The 4,415-nt window shown below is 44.1% G+C and overlaps 1 protein-coding gene across 2 annotated transcripts in view; it reads left to right on the top strand.

Annotated features, from left to right (window-relative positions):
* The first annotated feature begins 4,254 nt into the window (after nucleotides 1-4,254).
* The window catches only part of LOC137967707 (D(5)-like dopamine receptor), an 8,833-nt gene continuing 8,672 nt past the window's right edge, over nucleotides 4,255-4,415 (top strand). The window contains exon 1 of one of the 2 annotated variants that reach the window (XM_068814245.1): nucleotides 4,255-4,388. The gene's annotated coding sequence lies outside the window, so the exon portion shown is untranslated. The remainder of the gene's footprint in view (nucleotides 4,389-4,415) is intronic. The other variant, XM_068814246.1, reaches the window with a different exon arrangement.

Here is a 4,415-nt window from a genome sequence, read left to right as displayed (position 1 = left end):
CCAAATCCCTGGTCGGCGATGAAGGCTGGATGGCTTCGACGAAACCAGCAACACAGTCTTTGAGTTCTTGGGTTGTTTTTGGCATGGGTGCCACCTGTGTTTCCCCCAATCGTCACGAACCGTACCGCCGTCACGATCAACGCCGCATGGATGTACCACCATGGAACGTCTTCAGAGTCTTCGAGACCTGGGATACCATGTCGTGACCCTCTGGGAACGTGATTGGGAGCAGCAAAAGAAACTCGATCCTCGCGTGGCTGCGTTCGTCAAAACCCTTCCTGTCTTTAACCCCGTGAATCCTCGCGACGCCTTCTTCGGAGGACGCACGAATGCCTCCTACCTTTACTACAAGGTTCGAGTCGGTGAGGAAATCTGGTATGTGAACTACGTTTCCCTCTACCCGTGGGTCAATAAGAACGGAATGTTCTATGAACCCGGCATTACCGATCTTTCCCAGTACTTTGGTCTGGCCTTGTGCAACATCGTCCCACATAAGAATTTGTTTCACCCCTTCTTGCCTTACCGGTGTGAAGGAAAGCTCACCTTCCGGTTATGTCGCCCCTGTGTGGAGCAAGACATAGACACACTCCTCCACGAAAAATCCCTTTCGTGCGATCACACCGAGGATAAATGGGCGTTGACCGGTACGTGGTGCACCCCCGAGCTGGAAAAAGCGGTGGAAATAGGCTACGTGATTTCACAGTCCATGAAGTGTGTCACTTTGAGGAAACACGCCGTGAATTGTTTGCCGAGTATGTCAACCCTTGCCTCAAGATCAAAGTGGAAGCGTCCGGAAGGCGTAGTAGGTGCGACACGGAAGAGCAACCGCAGGAATATGTAGAGGGCTTTGAGCGTTATGAAGGAATCCAACTCGACCCAACTAAGATCGCTCACAATCCGCGTCGACGATCCTTAGCCAAACTAATGCTCAATTCCTTGTGTGGCAAGTTTGGACAGAGGGATAACCTGATGCAAGTCAAAACCTTCTTTGACCCTCTACCCTTCCAGCTCTTCATGGACTCGGACCAACATGACTTTCGGTACGTCAGTTGCCTCGATGAGAACTGGGTGGAAGTGAAATTATACCGTGATTGCGGGTGACGAGTGCGAGGAACTCAATGTCAACATCAATGTGTTCACCTGCTGGGCACGTCTACAGTTTTCCTCTATTACGACACCGATTCCGTCCTCTACGTGTATCGTCCCGATCAACCTGACGTCACAATCTGCCTCCATCTCGGTGAGTTCACCAACGAACTTAAACCCCGTCAGTACATTACGGAATTTTGTTCGGGCGGGCCTAAAAACTATGGGTACCGATGCAATGATGATAAGACAGAGTGTAAAGTCAAGAGACACTCTCTCAATGTGGAAGGAATGGTGCAACTCAATTATGAGGTGTTGCGCCAAAACACCTTGGACGAACTCCAACATCCTTTGGAGACACCGCGCAAAACGCGCATTCGTCAAGCGCGTAACATCATCCGCAATTCCAAACAGTACGAACTTCGTACCCAACCCGCCCACAAAGACTATCAACTCGTCTTCAACAAGCGGGTACTTCGACCGGGGACCGCCATGACGTATTCTTATGGTTATTGTTTCACCGAGAACTTATGTCCACAGGGAACTTATGAACTTAACGTCCAAACTTGAGGTCCCACAGGGAACTTATGAACATTGAAGATATTTGTGAGACGGGGCCTACATTCGTTTTTTATAGTCCTTATCCGAGAAGACTTGAAAGTCTAACCATTTGCAGATGTCATTACAAAGGCAGCACTTTCTCCTTGATCCTGAGTGTTGATCCGGCCGGGGTTCGAGCCCGCGACCTCCCGCATGACAGCCCGATGCTCAACCAGCTGAGCCACCGGTGAGAGCGGTATATTGGTTTACTTTTGTAATAACATTCCATTACTATCATATTGATATCCTTACTCCACTTTTGTCGTGTTCTTTTAGCAGTATGCTGCTGTTCCATAGAACACCTGCTGGACGAGGGCCTGTCGCTTTGTGCTTCAGTCCCATTGCCGTCGTTACCTTTGTTTATTAGACTTGACGATCGCTCATTATCGAGGAGTATTTACTCCTGGTGGGAGTATTATTATTATTATTATTATTGTTAATAATAATAATAATAATAATAATAATAAATTGCGTATCTCGTAGGGAGACCTTTATATGTAATGCGATAAAATGTAATGTTATTACCCGTATGCTGCCTTTTTCATGTTGCATTTTAACCAGTATTCATTATTTTCTATTTTGAATTAATGAAACACATGACAGCATGTCTACATCAGGGGCCATGTCTTCGTGTTCATTTAAATTTCATAATAGTTTGTTTAGTGTAGTTAGAATACGTTTTGTGTGCGTGGAGACAGTCATTCAATTAGCTTACTTCTGACAAGCTGACTCTTTCTTCGTCATTGCAATTATTTCCTTGTCGTGATGACATGAATCAGTAAGGCGGGTTTGGCATCCTGGCCTCCCTTAACAAATACTTGGCTGTATCCACACATACAGCTTCCTTCGTGGCTCATTACATCTAGTATTAAGTCTTCTGACTATGTGAGCAAGGGCCAAGTAGTCATCTAATTCATTTATTGAGGTGCACTGTATGTGCAGAATCAATTTTTGTGTGTGGGCCCACTAGCACTTATCGATGTTCCCTTAAGTTTCAGTAATACTATTTACATAGAAGTGTTATTTTTACGTATAGTATTTACGTATTGGGTCACCTGCGACGAACGCCTTTTATTATCATTTGGTATTGCAAACAAGTGACATATTCTTTGGCTGTATGTGTTACTTTGCTCTCCAGTGAAAATTTCCAAAAGATTAAGTCACATTCTTACAACCCTTTCAGCATTTTCTGGTGTCCTAGGTTCCAATGCCAGACAACTTGGGATTGTACCGCGTGTTGGTATCACTAAAAACATCGATAGTTGCCCGTCTCAGATTTTACCACATTTTTTTTACCAGTTTCAGCACTTAGACTCCTTCAATTTGACTACTGTCTGTTTTTGCTGTTATGTGGTCTCATCGATCAGTAGTCCATTCAGAAAATTACGCCAAGCCGACTACATTGTTGAAGGAAAGACCAGACCACAACACCGGGAACTACATGCCCTACTTTTTTCGACTAGTGTGTGGGATCTTTAACCTCCCACAGAGTTTATGAACATTGAAGGGTTGTGAGACGGGGCCTACGGTTTATAGTCCTTATCCGAGAAGACTTGAAAGTCTAACCATTTGCTGGTGTAATCACAAAGGCAGCACTTTCCCCTCAGTTATTTTAAGAGCCTGGGTGTTGGTCCTGCCGGAGTCGAACTCACGACCTCCTGCATGGTAGCTCGATGCTCAACCACCTGAGCCACCGGTGCGCGGTTAACTTGAATCAGACTTGAGTCAGTCTGTAAGTGAACAACTGTTATTACCTTGTGATGTCTAGTTCTAGGTAAGTCATCTGTGCATGTCTGAACAATACAGCATGTACAGAAGAATGCTGACTGCATGAACCACAACTATTTCATACTTGCTGCCTTTGTTAGCCAAGTATCATAGTTACTTAATGGGCTACTGTTAATCTTTTCATCTTCCTATACTATAGAAACACTTCAAATTACTTAAGTTACATGTAGATTGCTATCTTAGCAGGGGCCATATATTTTGCACATTATCAATACTCATGCCTAGGCTCTTCTTAATTTGCTTGTTTGGTGTCTGTGTGAGCATGGGCCATGCATGCAGTTATCTCTATTTAGGTTACTACAGTAAATTGTAATCTGTTTAGTTAGTCAGGTTTTTTATATCCTTACTTCTACTTTATCATGGAAGTTTCATATTTTTTTGCTTCTTTTTCTAAGGTGACTATATGAGCAGGGGCCATATAGTGAACGTTTCGTTTATTCGTCCGTACTTCCCCTTCCCCTTCGTGTTGGCAGTGGTTTTGCTTTGGCCTCGGGTGAGGAGGCCCTGTCACTCGTTCCTCGCTCAGGGCTGTGGCGGGTGTGCCCTCACCTTTTCTGGGATCATGTCTTCTATATTTGGATATTTTCTAGGTTACCATACTGATTTTTAATAAATGGCCTAGCCCATCAGGGCTTTGCCTAAATATTCCAGACAGATGGAGTATTATTTGTGTCCCAGCAAACGGAGCTCTCTCAAAGCAATGCTTTACCAACAATATCAGTCTTTATGTACATGTAAAGAGCATGAAGCTTAATATGCAAATTTCAACCCATACAGGACCATACAGCATGAAGATTCAATATTAATTCGTGATAAGACCATGTTCAATGCATTCAGTTGTTATAGAAAGTTGGAACAAACCATGAAAGTCTAAATAATCTTGAAGGCTTCAAGGACTCTCCACTATAGTCTGGGTAAGATCTGAGAGATTTCGGAGTACT

This window comes from Montipora foliosa, chromosome 8, assembly GCF_036669935.1.
Source record: "Montipora foliosa isolate CH-2021 chromosome 8, ASM3666993v2, whole genome shotgun sequence".
In the NCBI taxonomy this organism is placed as follows: Eukaryota; Metazoa; Cnidaria; class Anthozoa; order Scleractinia; family Acroporidae; genus Montipora; species Montipora foliosa.
This window is presented reverse-complemented; position numbering and strand designations above follow the sequence as displayed.